Source organism: Alligator mississippiensis, chromosome 5 (genome assembly GCF_030867095.1).
Source record: "Alligator mississippiensis isolate rAllMis1 chromosome 5, rAllMis1, whole genome shotgun sequence".
Taxonomy (NCBI): Eukaryota; Metazoa; Chordata; order Crocodylia; family Alligatoridae; genus Alligator; species Alligator mississippiensis.
The window spans coordinates 37,983,171-37,999,641 of NC_081828.1; the positions used below are offsets into that span (position 1 = coordinate 37,983,171).

The 16,471-nt window shown below is 45.6% G+C and overlaps 1 long non-coding RNA gene across 1 annotated transcript; it reads right to left on the reverse strand.

The window, feature by feature from the left end:
- Positions 1–1,450: 1,450 nt before the first annotated feature.
- LOC132250774 (uncharacterized) lies at positions 1,451–15,883 on the reverse strand. Its single transcript, XR_009462390.1, has 3 exons — positions 15,801–15,883; positions 3,148–3,248; positions 1,451–1,729 (listed from the first exon to the last, which is right to left on the reverse strand). It is a non-coding gene; the product is annotated as an uncharacterized LOC132250774 (long non-coding RNA).
- Between the last annotated feature and the right edge of the window lie 588 nt (positions 15,884–16,471).

Genomic DNA, 16,471 nt, shown 5'->3' on the forward strand with positions numbered 1-16,471 from the left:
AGAAGCATCTATGGATGCAAGCCAACGTTTTGGTCGCTTTACTAGCCGCAGCATCGCGTTGCAGGCTCATGTTTGCCTTGTGGTCAATGATGACCCCCAAGTCTCTTTTTTCCGTAGTGCTAGCCAATGTAGCGCTGCCAAGCCTACAAGGATGCTGCAGGTTTTTCCTCCCAAGGTGGAGAACCTTGCATTTTTCAGTGTTAAACACCATCAGGTTCTCATCCGCCCATTTGCTGAGCCGGTCCAGGTCAGCCTGGATCACCCCCGTCTTCTGGTGTGGATGCTTTGCCCCAAAGTTTGGTGTCATCGGCAAACTTGGCCAGTCCACTTCTGACTCCAATATCCACATCATTAGTGAAGATGTTGATGAATATGGGTCCAAGGACAGAGCCTTGGGGGGCCCCGCTGGTCACAGGGCACCATGGCGATTGACTTCCATCAATTACCACCCTCTGGGTTCGACCATGGAGCCAATTTCCCAGCCAGCGGAACGTGGTGGACCCAAGGTCACAATTGGCCAGTTTTGCCAAGACGTGATCATGGGATACCAGATCAAAGGCTTTTTTGAAGTCAAATTATATGACATCCATCTCTTTTCCCTTGTCCAGGTGATAGGTCACCTGGTCGTAGAAGGAAATGAGATTGGTCAAGCAAGACCTACCCACAACAAACCCGTGCTGGCTATCCCTCAGGATGTTGGCATCGGCCAGTCCATTAAGAATGGCCTCTTTAATAAATGTTCTAAGCACCTCCTAAAGATCACCGATTGTCTTCCCACTATGCTTAGTAAGAGCTGAGGATACTTAGCACTTATCATGACTATACATGTCCACATACATGCTTCAAACCCAGAAGTATGCATGGGAGGCCACACCAAGTTTGTTTATGATGGAGACTGAGGGCTCCAGAGTGGCCACACATAATACCACTGCAGTGTATCTTCCCTACCACATTTTTGGGTGTGGGGTATGCACCCTGGCACAAGTGGGCAGGACAGGTTTGGGAGTTGCCCGGTCTGGACATAGTGCTGCCGTGTTACAAACAAGCCTTTAGCCTGCATTGAATTCTAAGCTGTCATAGCAGCACTGCTCTAGTACCCAACCTAGCTTGGCTATCTGTATACTATGTTACAGTCAGAAAAAGTGACTGTCATCTATGCCTACCAGCCCAGGGAGCTACTGCAGCTCAGAGGCACCTTTCAATTATGATTCTTCACCTTGTTTTTGCTATTTCTACCCTGCCCTGCTGCCATGGCTAGAAACTTACTGTTAGCCCACACCAGCAGCAAAGGATGTTTCAAGCAGCAGGCAACCCTGTTTACTCCTGCATGTCTGGAGGAAGAGTTGAGTGGTTGTGTAATCAGAATTATTACTTCTCAGCATAGTTACTGAGCCCAAATCAGAAGTTAACCCAAGGGATATATAAATAAATATAGGACATGGATCCAATTCTGTATTCTTTATTTAAGAAAACTCCCAGGCAGGTCATTTTTTGCCTAAATACAGTGTTCAATATAACACCTGTTTATAACATGGCAGCAGTATATCCAGGGCAGGCTGCTCCCAAATATACTATACATATGTTTTGTCTATATACACTGTTCAAAATGTGGTTTGGTGTCTGTAGCCCTTTCCATAGCAAGTGGAGAGAAGGGCAGTCTTGTTCTGAGATGCAGGGAGTGCTTCTTGCTGCTCTCACTTTTGGTATACAGGCTGCTGGAGTCTGTGTTCTGAAAAGTTGACAGTAGTAAGCAGTGTTCCAGATGCCAAAGGTAACACAGAAAAAGACTACACGAATCTGTGTTTGGTGGCAAAAGCTAAGAAAGGTTTATTGTCTCTGGACAGTACACTAATTAGTCTGATTAATGGTCTGCCCAACTTAATGAAGCTTGTCCTAGACAGGTAACAATGCATTACAGGCAGCCCTCACTCCTCTAAGCCATAGAGAAGCAGAGATGGAAGGGACTTCAAGGTCATCTAGTCCATACCCCCAGCCTGAGGCAGTATCACCCCTATACAAACCATAATCTCAACACTGCATAAAACTACTGTCAACCCTGACACAAAATAGACCTAATGTCCTAAATTGCCACGGGTAAACCAAGGGAACTACAGCAGCCAATGTCCTACTTCTATAAAATATTGTCACATACACTCAAGAGGTCCCAGGTAGAGGGTCATGCCCCCTGCTACAGAAGGGACAAAAGCCTACAGTCCACACTAATCTGACCATGAGGTAAAATTCCTTCCTGACCCCAAATATGGTGGTTGGTCTGCCTCTGACTATAGAGGGCGAGTATCACAACCTCTGCATTTATACTTGAGTGCCCCCCCTCTCGTACCAATTCTTCTCTCTTTCTCTGTTGAAATGTTCTTGTTTCCTTTGTGAAGTTTACACACCTACACTTTAGTTCTTGTGATATCTCATTAGTGAGTTCTTACTTTTTACGTTTTTCCCCTCAGGTTTTTCAGCTCTGTTTTCTTGCTCCTGTCTTTAAATCAGAACCTTTTTTGCTCATTAGTGTGTATTGATTCCCCCCCCTTTCTTAGCAGGTCAGCCAGCGGTCATGACACATGTTCTCTCTCAACTTGCTGTTCAGCACCTTAGCTACAGTTTAGCATAACTACAGCTTACCATAACTGGAACTCCTGCAGGCAGAAATACAAGTGCAAAAATAAAATAAAATCTCAAGACAAAGTACTCTTCCTGCCCTTTCCTAAAGCTTTCCAGACAAATTTCAGTTGTAGCCTCACTAATATCATTTACACATACTCCACACAATTTGACAGGCTTTGCAAGTGGCTAAAAAAAATAAGAGGAAAGAGTTGGGGTGAAGAGAGAGAAGATAAATTATGAGAAATATTTATTCCGGGTCCCGGCAAATCTCTATTAATACTTATTCTATTTGATGATTCAGGATCTCATACAATTTTGAGGAAGAAAACGCTGTTTTAAAAAGAGGGTCAAATGGAAGGTCGAATGCTGCTGTCACCTGCAATTTAATGAACTAACAATAGAAAAGTTTACATTCAGAAAAAAATTCTGCAGATGTGTCAAACATACTCAAGGGTAAAAGCTGTTCCCTTATTAGTTCTTATTATGACTAGGGAAATTTGCATAAAAAAGGGAACTTTTTTTTTTGCTTACAAGTTCTCCTGTTGCCTGCTTCTTATTTTTCTCTTCTGAATTTAGAACTCTTTGCTTGTAATCTTCTCCATGGTAATTAAGGTAGTGTAATAGAAACAAAACTGAAAAACAAACAAAACCTCCAGTTAGAGAAAGAACTTGTTGTCCATTTATCTACAGGATTTTTTTTTTTTTTTTTTGAGCAAGTCGCTTATTCACCTATCTCTTTAAGAGCCATGAAGCAAAGACCAGAAGATCGCTTGCACTCAGAGTTTGAAATCTTTTCCCACTGTGACATTAGGGAATGCTGAAGTACTACTGTCCATCTGATGTGGTTTCAAACCACCGTGTCCATTTCTCCAGGTCTAGAAAGAACTGGATGGGAAAACAGGTTACCTTCTAGAGATCCATGTTTCCTGTCCCGGGAACTCCATGATGTGGCTCATTGGCATGTGGCTGATGGCTGTCTTAATTATACTTTTTATCAGTAAGGGCAAATAAGCCCTTTCATAGGTTTCCTTAATGAGCTTGCCAACATAAGTGACCACCTACTTTAGATTGCTTTCTTACAGATGAATAGCAATTAACTCCCTCCTAACAAACTGGAACAGCTAGAATATCTACTCATTCAATCACTAGTAACTCAGTCCTCAGGGATTCATAGCTATAGGATCATGCAGATCTGGCTTCCAGTCCAGGTTGTGTGGTCTCTCTAGCTAGTCATCCAGCACTGGACATGGTTAGTCAAAGATGGTTTCTCTATTAGGTCACAAAGAGTTTGTGTTAACTGTGCTGTAAAGGCAGACATTCCAATATAACTAGGACACTTATTTTTTTCTATCCCATCTCAATGCAGAGAGCTTTCAAGTGCCCTATACACAATGTTAAATCTCCAAGACGTATTTTTAGAAATACTCTTCCTTTCCTTCCCTATATTTCATCCTATACAGCATATGGGACAAGAGATGTTTCTTGCTATTTCAGTGCGATACATTGTCACATTTAAACATAGACTTCAGCTGAAAACTTTTTATTTTCCATACATATCATATGAGAACCCTTTCAATGGCTTCAGTACTTTTCAAAATCCCACTGTCACATAGGGCATAATGAAGGAAACAGGATATCCAAGTAAAATATACAAAAATAGGAAGGAGTTTGTTTATGATACCCCAACTCAGAGCCCTGACATATACAATATTTTCATTGTTTTTTTTTCCCCTTTGCCACCAGGTTTCTGACCCTCCGGTTTTGTTTTACTGATTGATTTATTTTTCAGCATTGTCTATCACTATGGCAAAGGCAAATATCCTTTGGAAGGAAGACTCTTTTCCCCACACATGCTTCCTTCAGGGCAGTGAACATCAACTCGTCTTGACAAAATGGGCTGCCTGGACAAATGGTCTTGAAACAGAACTGTCATACTATACAGTTATCTGGCACCATTAGCCTGAGGAACTGAGGATTTGCCATATCAGCAGCAGTGACCACTGTTTCAACATTCAGCTTTTGGAAATATTCAACAGCTGCTGCTTCAAAGGAAGATGAAGAATGCAGATAATGAAAATAGTTTATCCTTCAGAGCTACAAATTATTTCTTCCTCTATACAAATTTAGATCCATTTTCTTTTTCTTAGCTTAGCTTAATTTATTTTGCTCCAGATCATCTCCCAATGTGAAACATGCACAATGAGCACTTATTACTGTATAATTAATATTAAATGTTGTGCTCTTTTATTTTGCATACTGTTAAATTATTCTGAAAATGATTCTGAAAATAAAGTGTCCCTTGGAAGAGGATTAATTTTATTCATTGCTAAAGCATTTGTACCACTGAGGAAATTCCTGGAAATGGATAATGATCCAAAATGGAAACCAGTGTAGCTAAAGAAATGTGAAACAACCTGAAAATGAGAGGGAGGTTTAATTTGCAGAAGCAAAATGTAAGTTTTTTTTCTTTTTGTCACCGATTCACATTGTAATCTCACTGTATTCCAACATAAACTAAATGCAGGCATAATAGAAGATCCCTTTTGTGATCAGAAAAAGAAAGAGTGAAAAAATAGGCATAAAGAAATTAATCTCAGATATTCCCTGGCTAGTACATAACTACCATGTAAAACAAATGAATCTCTTATTTATAGCCTAAATAAGAATTTTTTGCACTTTGAACAACTAAAGTACACCTACTATCAAATAGAAACACAAAATAATAATAGGTTATGAACTAAAAAAAAAAAAAAAAAGTCACAAGTTACAATTGATTCTTTCACTGAAGCAGCTGAAGGTTAAAATATGTTGTGGAAAGATATAGATTACTTCTGCTTTGATATATGCAAACACAAAGTAATTCAAGTAAATAGCTACAGAAATAACTGTTTTGGTTTAAGTCAGGGGTGGGCAAAATATGGCCCGTGGGCTGGATCCGGCCCACCAGACAATTTCATCCAGCTTGTGGGTGCCCATCAACTAATTATACCCCGCCCAGCCTGCATGCCTTGCTCCCACCCTCATGTGCAGGAGGACCGAGCCCAGCCAGCACACAGCTTCAGGGTGGAGCTGCTGCTGCCACTGCTGCAGCCTCCGGGGGACCTATTCAGCTTCTCCAACATCCCACTCACTCCAGGCATGAAGTAGGGAAGTGTTGGGGGTGGAGTGGGGAGCTGCAGCTGGGTGGGAGCGCAGAATATGGGGCTAGAGCTGGCGGGAGCACAGAGCCTGTGCCCAGGGCGATCAGCGGGAGTGCAGAACTCAAGTGAGCAGGGTGTGGGTGTGAAGGAGTGTGGGGGGATTTGGGGCCCCCTATAAGCTCCCCCCATGGTACAGAGCTTCTGCTGCCAGCAGCAGCAGCAGGCAGAGGCACTCATGGCCTGCACAGGCACTGCTGCTCAGCAGCACACAGCTCCAGCCAAGGCTGCACATGGTGGCAAGGGGGCACAGCCTGTCAGGCCCACCTCTACCACACAGGGCTCCTTGTGGTGCACATGCAGTTGCCAACACTTGTGCGCCACCAGGAGAAGCCCCATGTGATGAAGCTGGCTGCTTTCATTGCTCCTTGCCATGCAGGTCCTGGGAATCCACCAGGAAGCAGAGCTCCTGTCCAGTTCTGGGAGAATCATGGGACCTGCACTGCAGGAGACGGGGGAAGGCAGCCAGCCCCATCATGCGGGGCTTCCCCCAGCGGCACGCAAGTGCCAGCAGCTGCACATACTCCACTGGACTCCCCGTGGTGCAGAAGCAGGCTGACCTGGCTGCGCTCCTCACCACTACATGTAGCGCTGGCTGGAGCTGCGCATTACCAGGCAACAGCACTTGTGCAGGCCATGAGCACCCTAAGCAACCCCACCTGCTGCTGCCACTGGCAGCAGTGGCTATGCACCATGGGAGGGAGTGTGTGGGGGCTCTCCACACCCCCCAGCCTCCCTCACACACCACAAACCCCACACACCCACATCCCACCCCAACTCCCCACATATACACCCCCAACATGCCCTATTGACCCACCACACACACCACTGCAACCCCACAAAGTCCCCTCCACACACATACCCCCCATCCACTATACACACATACCTACCCACAACCACAGCTCAAACCCCACACACACGCAATATACAAGAGAAGGACTTTATTTTTGGAGTTATTATTCAATCACCTCTACACAGTACACAAAACACAAATCATGATAAAAATATTTTTTGTAATAAAATTACAATACGTTATAGTAGGCGTTTGACTTTTAGCATATGATCTGGGTTATCCCATATCACTTGTGTTGTGACTGTGCACTGTGGGGGGGCCACCCCCCCACACACACACACACACCCTGCCCACCCTGTGCTCCCGCTGCCCCACTGGGCACAGGCTCCATGTCCCTGCCAGTCCCAGCTGCGTGCTCTGCACTCCCCCCGCCCCGGTCCCTGATGTTTCCCTACCTGGTGCCTGGAGCGAGCAGGATGCTGGGGACACTGAACAGGTTCCATGGAGGCTGCAGCAGTGGCAGCAGCAGCCCCATCCCAAAGCTGGGTGCTGGCTGGGCCCTGGGCCTTTTTTGCACATGAGGGTGGGAGCAAGGCATGCAGGCTGGGTGGGATACAATTATTTGGTGGGTGCCTGTGGGCTGGATGAAATTGCCTGGTGGGCCAGATTCAGCCATACTTGCCCACTCCTTTTCTAACAGCTTCACTGAAAGTATAATCACACTTTCTTACTGGGATGAAAAGTATTCATTATTAATAAGCCATACCACAAAGGGTTTTTTTGTTTGTTTTTTTACAAATTTAATTGAAACAAGCCCCCAGGAAGAAATCTTCCAGGTAGATCTCTCCTGATAATTGAAGACAGAAATGAGTATTCAATTCTTTCTCTGTACACAGGGAGATAGATATGCCAGAGCACATAGATACCTTTCTTCCTTTGCACAAATGAAGGAAGAGACAGGGATTTTGTTTAGTTTGGGGGGGGCGTTAAAAAATGTTTTATTAAAAAAAAAATCTAAGAAATTTCTATCAAAGTTAAAAATTCAATTTAAATTAAAAATGTTTTTTTTTGGCCAAAATACAGGAAACCCTTGCTATTCACGAACCCGCTGTTCGCAGATTTGAATATTCACAGATTTGAATATTCGCGGTGCGCCGCGCCAACAGGGTTGGGATGAGCGCCGCCACAGCTCCCTCTGGCACTGCACCGAGCTCCTGCCTCTGCGTAAGCAGGCACAGAGCACTGCACAGGGCAGGGGAGAGCAGAGCTGGGGAGAGTGAAGCAGAGAGCAGAGCTAGGCAAGCAGAGGGAACGGGCAGAGCCAGATGGGCAGAGTGAACACTGGGGATGGGGAGGGAGGCAGCAGTGGCGGCATCTTCTCCCCCGGAACCAGCCACGGTCAGTCCCCAGGCACTGCAGAGGAGCCCTGCGCTTCCAGCTTCTCGCGGGGTGGGGAGCCCCGCCAGTATTCACAGATTTCACCGTTTGTGGGGATCTCCCAAACTGATCCCCCATGAATGACGAGGGTCTCCTGTATCTCACCTGCAGGACATTTAAAACATATCTGAGTCAGATACATCATTATCTGAAATAAAATTTAGTCCTAAAGAATTGATGTTGCATTATTTTTATTATTATTTATTATAATTGTAGCCAATACAGAAGCTAGCATACACACACATTATATATGAGCAATAGTATGTAATTACCATGCATATTACACACACACAAAAAAAATCAGCATGTGTATATAGTAGGCCATTGTTTCCCCAACCTTTTCCAGCCCAAGGCATGCTTACATTAATAAAAATTTTCCACAGCACACCTGTTAAGACATTCCCCATCCTCATACCCATTTTAGCTCATTATAGATCATTGCCATGGCAAAATTCCGCAGCACACCTGCTCATTTCTGACAGCACACTTGTGCCGTGGTGCACTGGTTGGGAAACACTGGAGTAGACAGCCATTGATCCTCTGGATCATAGTATGCACGTACAAGGTCTAGTCAGGTGCCTGATGAATTTGCTTGTACAGAGTCCTGCAACCATCACACCAAAACCTTCAATGCATATGCGTAGGCAAGAGTATGGAGGCGTGGAGACTGCCCAAGACCTACCATCCCTCCTTTATACCATTGAGACAGAATCCAAAGGCCAGATTTAGTCCAGATGTTCCATGCCTTGATGGTTGTAGCTTCTGCCAGAGAGCAACAGATAAGAAGACTGCCTAATGCCTCAGCGAGGGCACATTTTTGTCAGGGTAATGTCCCTTAGCCTTTCTGTAACCAAGGAGAGCCCACAAGGCAGCGGGAGCTAGGGCTTTGAGGTTCCCTATACTCATCTTACTCTGGAGGTTGCAACAGCGTGGTATTTTATATAGAAGCTACCCTGCCATAAGGAGTCCCACCACATTGCTACCAGGCCCTCCAGTCAAATACAGTTTATAGTCATACCCAGGACCAAGCATGAATATATTTGGTTTTATTTAGAAATGGTTTTATTTAGAAATTGCTGTTACTTGCTGAAACACCCCTGTACAATTAGCACATGTGTAGATAGGTAGGTAGATGGATGGCCTTTTTGAGAGTTAGAAGTCTCCCTGCCTTCTTCTGAGCTACGAGATAACACATCACCCTCTGGGATTTCCTTGTTAGGAAAGAAAGGAACAAATTTAAGAGTGATCTCATGAGTACCTACCAGGTCACATAAATACATTATCAACACCTCTTGGTCAACTATATCAAAGGTCACTGAAAGATCTAATAAGATCAACAGGATATAATCATCATACTTAGTGTGTGTGTCCTAAACATGTTGCATGTTGATTGTATCCTGTTAGCATACATATATACATACAAAATATAAATACGCACATATACACGAGAATGTTTCAGAAAGTAACAGCAATTTTGAAATAAAACCATTGTGTGGGTGGGTGGGCACACACATGCTAATTGTACAGGGGTGTTTCAGCAAGCAACAGCAGTTTCTAAATAAAACCGTTTTGTGAGCAATGAATGGGAAACTGCACAGCAGCAAGGAACACTGATGGCAACACTGTCAAACAAACCTATCATTTATGACTATCTAGAGAAGTGATGTGGTCCAGTACACAAAATGGTTTTATTTAAAAAATTGCTGTTACTTTCTGAAACATTCTTGTGTATATGCGCATATTTATATTTTGGATGTATATGTATGCCAAATGTACACTAACAGGATACAATCAACATACAACATGTTTAGGACACACACACACTAAGTATGATGATTATATCCTGTTGATCTTATTAGATCTTTCAGTGACCTTTGATACAGTTGACCAAGAGGTGTTGATAATGTATTTATGTGACCTGGTGGGTACTCATGAGATCACACTTAAATTTGTTCCTTTCTTTCCTAACAAGGAAATCCCAGAGGGTGATGTGCTATCTCGTAGCTCAGGAAAAGGCAGGGAAACATCTTGCTCTCAAAAGGGCTTTACTGCAACAACTAACACACACACAAGGATTGCAGACAACTTGCTGTGCTGCCATCATGTCAACCCTCAAGAAGAGAGTTAACCCTTCCTACTACAAGTGGTGATGGGCAAGTGCTCATCACTACCTCGGGGACCTTCCCTGCATGGTCTCCCAGGTTTCCATCTTGTTGCTTCTCCTCTTTGCTCAATCTATTATGACAGGAGCACTTAACTATTTCGGGGACTCACCTACGACAAGTAACAAAACCCCGCCCAAGCAACTGATGTTGCCACCTAATATAGGCATGCCCCATGTAAACTGTGAGGCACATTAGTTGGCAGTTCCTCTTTGATCTGCCCTCTGTGGAAAATTCCATTACATGTGCCACAGTGGAAAATTCCGCTATGTCAGTGTCTAGCAGACAAATGCTACATCTCAGTGGAAAGTTACTGCACGGAAAAAAAGTTCCCGCCAACCCTATGTAAACACATGCACCACCATTGGCCAGTTGTAAATTATTCTTCCTTAGCGGTTAGCTATTGGCTCGCTAGCCATATAAAAGGTTAATGCAGTTTCCACCTAAGTTGGAGACCTCAGAGGCAAGTTGGCGGCCTGATCACCCTCCAACGTCTCCCTGTCGTCAACCTTCCAGACATACCCCGTTCCCATTGCATGCTCGCTGCGTTCACGAATTGTCAACTCGTCGCATTGTGTTACGTTGCCTGTTGCTTGTAACAAAGTAATCGTTCATCACCTACACCAGTGTCATCTGAGGCGCAAGTAAAATCTCGTTGCAACCAATACTCTGTCCCGGCCTCTCCATCCACTCGCCTGCCTGACGATCCTATTTCACTTACCAACACCGCTTTCTGGACCGGCTGGACCGGCTCCCAGAACACTCTTCAACGTGCATCTGAGGCCTGTGGGCAAGATAGTGTAGAGATTTGCAGTAAGATTCCATCAGTATGCTGCTGACACCCATAGGTGGATCCAGGATTTTGTAAAGGGGGTGCAGCTAGTATGGTATATATTTTTCTCCAGTTAAAAAAACAATTAGAAGCTTTACCAATAGGCTAGGGGCCTAGAGTTGTATTATTTGATTTAAGATCCAAGCCAAAACAAAGACAAATATAACTGGGTTGAGGAGGGGGCTGACTACCAGCTCCTGGGTAGAGCAGGCACCTGGTGCCAAGAAGCCAGGCCATGGACAGAACTGCTCCCTGCACTCTCCCATGTTGGTGCCCTTCAGACACTTCACCATGACCCCAAAGTGGCCCCCACCACCCTTTATGCATTATGCTTGCCCCTCCAAATCCCCTCAGCTTCACTCTGCCCTTAGTTACCCCCCTTATTCCCCTCCATGCTCCACTTCATCAAGCACCAAGCTCCATCAAACCCCACCATCACCATAATGTCCCACTGATCCCTTTCCTGACCCCTCACTGTCCCCATGAACACACTGCACAGACCCATTCCCATTGTGCCTAAGACCCCTTGACCTCTAATCATCCCCCTCACACCACACTGAGCTCTCCTTTACACATCTGAGCACCCGAACATCCCTGTGGCCCTTCATACCACCTGGGCAACACCACCCACATTCTCCCTTGCTCTCAACCCCCTCATACCCCATTTCACTCTCATGGCCCCCATCCTCCTCTCAGTCCCAAAACGTATCTGCTCCTCAAATACTCCCACCCTTCAAATGTCAAATGTTCTGGCACCTCTTCACCCAGCCCCTCTACCTCACAGGCCTCCTCCCCTGAAAAGCCCCGTGGTAACTGTGACCCCCACCCCCATCAAGTTCCTTCCCCTCAGAATCTCTCCCCAACAATTCCCCCTGCCCCTCTCAGGCCCCCAATCATGAGGCAGGTAGAAGCAGAGCAATAACTGTCCCTCTTTGCCCCCCCCTCCCCAACAGCTTCTCCTCTCCACAGCATGCCACTAGCTGACCTCTACTTTTTTCCATTCTCAACATACAGAAACAAACAGCTGGGGTTAAGGAAGAACTCACTTAAATCCCTTGCAGCATACCTATCTGGGGAGACCAACCCCTCTGGATCTGGCCATGCTTGGCTTTATACCCTCTGGCTGTGCCACTGTTTCAGTTTCCCACAGCCTTTGCCATCTTCTGCAATAACTAACCCAGGAAAGAATCAGTGCAGTAAGTAGTCAATGGGGAGTGCTTTTCACCAATTCCATCTGGGAAAAAGGCTGCAAGCCTCTCTTTCATATTCAGATATGGCCACCATTGTCCATGCTTTTGTAACCTTAAAGATAGATTGCTGCAATGCATTCAATGTGAGGCTGCCCCCAAGCACCGTCTGGGACAGGGGTGGGCAATTATTTGGGCTGGCAGGCCACTTAATGAGTTTTGGTGACCTGTCAAAGCCCACATCTCTCTCTCTCTCTTTTTACCCCTCTTTCTCCCTCCCCATCCCTTCCTCCTGGGGCTGTGACTTGTGTGGAAGCTTGAACCCACCTACAGCTTTAGCATCCCCACTCACCACAGCTGGAGTCCACCTGCCCACAGCTTTAGAGTGGCCCCCCACTCCTCAAGCCTGGACGCAGTAGCTGCCAGCTACATCCACAGCTGCCCGAACACAGCTGGCAGCTGCCAGGTCAGGGCTCCAGGCACGCGGGGTTGGTGGCTTGTGCTACACCTGTGAGCTGTTAGCTGTGACAAGTGTGGAAGCCTGCCTCCCACACTGGAGCCCCAACCCAGAAGCTTCTGGCCACATTTGGGCAGCTATGGACACAGCTGGCAGCTGCTGGGTACAGACTCAGGGGAGCAGAGCAGGGCTTGCTACAGCTGTGGGTGGGTTCATGCTTCCCACTTCTGTGCTAGTGGCAGCCCTGACCCAGAGATAGAGTGCCTGCCAGTCATGACAGAAGCAGCCCCAGCTGCCCAGCACCACGCAGCTACCAGAGTTGCCACCCACCCATGACATCTGCCCATGGACCAGCATTCTATCATACTTGGTAGGCACCTGCCTGCAGACCAGATCCAATCAGTTGGTGGGCCAGAACTGGCCTGTGGGCCATATTTTGCCCACCCCTAGTCTGGAAGCTGCAACTGGTGCAAAACAATGGCTCCTGCTCTGATGGGGGTGGGTTGCCCGGAGCACATTACTCCAGTGATCCAGAGTCTACACTGGCTTGTAATAGCCTTCTGAGAGCAACTCAAGGTGCTGGTTTTGTACTATAAGGCCCTAACTCATCTGGGTCCCACATACCTAAAGGACTGCCTTCTCCTCTCCATTCCATTGAAATTCCCAAGGTGAGCCAAAAGCAACTTCCTGCAAGTAGCATCAGTGTGCTAAGGCTATTCTGGAACTTCCTCTCCTTGTAGTCCTTCAGAAGCCAAGCCTAGACATGTTTCAGAAGCATTATAAGACCTTCTTGGGGGCTGGTCTTCAGCAGGCAGAGTTAAGTTTTGGAGCATAGTCTTGGGAGTTTGTTCTATAACACATTATTTTATTTTAATAATGTTCTCTGCCTTTTCTGGTTTTATTGTGAGAGGACCTGCACTTCTTTTTACGAGTGTGAAATACATATCTAATAAAATAAATAGGTAGAGGTGCTGTTGGCAAAATGTAGACATGTTAAAAATCATTTTTTTTCTAATACAGGTTATAGATAAAAGTAGAAATTCCCCATAGGAAGATAAACAATTTAATTAAAGAAATGTAGTGTGAATAAGTATAAAAATATCACTGTTAATATTGTAATAAGGACATATTTACCAAGTAGAAGAAAAAGTATCAAAGCAAGAGAGAAGTATTATTCTACTTGCTGCTTCTCTGTGGGACAACACCCAGAGACGAAGGTGGTACTTCTACCAAAGTTAAATTACTTTTCTTTTTTGTGTGAAACTTACAAATCTTCCTACTTACCAAGAGTTCCTGTAACACTGTTTTTTGTTTGGAAGTAAGCATTACATCTAGATTTATTTTGGACAGGAATACAAACCAGTTCAAAGAGGATGAAGCCTTGTTTTCCTTTGGGTAGACTTGAAAAATCCCAAAGGAATTAAAAAAAACCAAACAAACCACAAAACCAGCCTTTGCCAGAAAAATTGTGCTAAACAATGCAGTAGGTCAATAGAAATTTCCAACTAAAAAGTTCTTACAGGAACTTTTCCATCTTCCCACCTCCTATCTGAAGTCAATATGAAAAAACAATTAAGGAAATTCCTTGTTGATTGCTCAAGTGATATACACATTGTTTAAAGTGTCTTGCTTTACCAAGCAGAAAGTTAGTGGCTAAGGAAAGTGAAACCTTGATAGCAATGAGTAACTCTAGACTCTATTGCTGTGCATGTTACATACAATGAAGGCACTGGTCTTGTTACATCTCTTGTTCAGCAAGGGAGGGCTGTATCTCTGTATGGCCTGGATTCTGCATAGGGAGAGGTGAGAGGAAAGACTACTGGGAGAAAGGGAATGGAAGAAACCCAAAGGTACTGGGAAAGGAGAGAACAGAAAGCCTTCTTATGAGCTATGCTGTGGTTTGGAGGAGGGTCATGAAAGACCCAAGAGGGCCTGACAATGTGGGGCAATGTTTGACCCCAGTTCATAGATGCAACTCTAGGGGTGCAGTATAAAAAGTAGGAGAGAAGGCTATTAGAACAGTTGCTGCTGGAGTTGGATTGTGACAAGTGAAGCCTTTAGCCAAGGGGAAGCTGAAGTATCCCAGAGTCAAGACCAGTGAGGGGTGCTTTTTGACCAGTCAAAAAGAGCTCTAGCAATGACTAAAAAAAGGTTGGAAGTGGAAGTAATGGTGGCAGGAACATCTGTGAAAAGTCAAGGTACTTGGGGTAACATAACCATTGCCCCAAGCTTGAGGTGAGGAGATATTGAGGAGTGGTGTGAGGCCAGGTATTTCTGAGGCAGGTGGCTGGAACTATCTCACTTAAGGGAGAAACAGTAGTGTGGTCTCTGAGACTCACGGGATATGTTCCCTTTGGCACCTGCCCTCCAGATCAGTAACTCAGCTCACTAACTCAGTGATCCTGAATCTGAGGTACACCCAATGGGTCCATTGCAGGAACTTGTACCTAATTCCTGAACTAATGTCCCATCCCAATGGTGTGCATATGAGGGTGAGATAATGCTGACAGAAGCAGCAATATAAGGACATGTTTGGGCGTAGAAGTGGTGACTTCCATTTTGCAACCACCGTTGTATAGCTTCCAGCAGTAGCTGGTTTTTTGCATTCTCATCCCCCAAAATCAGTGTCCAGGGCAGTTGCCCTTACTGCCCCCCTACTCCCTCCCCTTTATGCCACTGGGTAGAAATATAAAAGAAAATGGGAGTGAGCCTTTAGAAGTCTGTGGGAGGTAGTGTTGCATCTGAAAACAGGGAAGGTGAGGGGATAATATTGCCCTCTCCCTCTGCAGCGCCGCCCTCTCTCTGGGGCCTACTCAATAGCGGCCCCTTCTCCAGGGCTCGCCACGCCCGCAGCGGGGCTTCTCAGTAGCAGCCCCTTCTCCGGGGCTGGGGTCTATGCACCCCATACACTGCGTCCTTACTGGTGCTGGGGTCCCCACGCTACTGTGGGTCCCCTATGAGGCCTTCTCCAACCCCTAATAGCCTCACCCAAGCCACCGTGATACAAAAACAAAGCAAAACACAAGCCCCTAGGCTACAACTTAACTTAAAGCCACCTGGCTAAATCACACAGCTCAGACATCCTAGAGCAGTCACCCTTTACCCAGCTTGAGCTGTACCTGCAGTCAGGCTTCTGCCTCACATCATTACTCCAGGAGCGCCTTTTTCTCTGGCTGCTGGCAGGGAACTACCCTGGCCTCAGCTCCTGGGCTTTGTAAGAGCCAGGCCTTGCCCCTTACAGCCAGCTGACCGCTGGCAGGTGTGGGTTGTTTGCTGTCTCCAGTTGCCCTGGCAACCTGCAGGTGGGCTCCTTATTCCCTGCTAGGGCTTTTTCTCTAGCAGTTTCTCCTCTTTAGGAGCAGAGCACTGTCTGCGACACCTGCCAGATAAGACTGGTTCACAAAAAAGGTTCACCTTTTCTGAGGGCGTTCAGGCTCTAGAAGTGACAAGATCTTAACAAAAGAAGGAATATAGTGTACAGATTAATCTGCACTGCCTGTAGAGACTTCAGGCTCCTTTTTGGTACATGTTCCTCAACATTTGAATCTCTGTTATTTTTTGGAAGTGGTAAAACCAAGATTTTTAGAAAGAAGTCAGGACAGTGTCAGTTGGGTCATCCTGGCCTACAGTCTGCTAAAGCTACCTGACCACTGATCTAGAGCAATGCTCAAACTCATTTTTTTTAATCTACTTCTGCAGCCCTACACATGCCATTAAGCATTTTTCGAAAGGAGTACCTTGTTTGGAGTAACAATAACAATACTTTCTTCAATAGACTGGAATAATGCTG